Here is a 573-nt window from a genome sequence, read left to right on the forward strand (position 1 = left end):
TTTGCTTAAAAGTTTTAGACATTATTATTATTATTATTATTATTATTATTATTATTATTATTATTATTTATATCTATTCCTTATTTGGTTCCACTTTATATTAGCCGTCATAAACTACTATGCTGAAATAAAATAACTGTTAATTAACTATTGTGTTCATGTTGATTGCAAAACTGCTATTGATTTGGGATCCAGTTAAGGACAGGGTTAGTGGTTTGGTTTAGGTTTAAGTGTGGGTTAAGCAGTAGGAGTGGGAGCAACAGTGTAATTATAGATCCATTACAGATATAATTACAGAAAGAAATGTATAAATATAAGTGCAATGCAAAAAACATGTACGCACACAATAAGTGCATTGTATCGAATTATTAATTTAAATGTAACTGCATAGTAGTTAAAGTCACTTAATATACGGTCAAGATTGAAGACTTGTTTACAGTGCAAGGCAAACTTTTCACCAATTCTTCATGACTTGATTGAGTGGTGAATCTGTATTCTGGTTATCAGAAAGCGTGTGCTTCATGGAAAGGTAAAGTGAGGTAGCTAAAACGGCCCGCATCAACTTACGTCATC

Source organism: Sinocyclocheilus anshuiensis, unplaced genomic scaffold (genome assembly GCF_001515605.1).
Source record: "Sinocyclocheilus anshuiensis isolate Anshui unplaced genomic scaffold, SAMN03320099.WGS_v1.1 scaffold303, whole genome shotgun sequence".
Classification (NCBI taxonomy): domain Eukaryota; kingdom Metazoa; phylum Chordata; class Actinopteri; order Cypriniformes; family Cyprinidae; genus Sinocyclocheilus; species Sinocyclocheilus anshuiensis.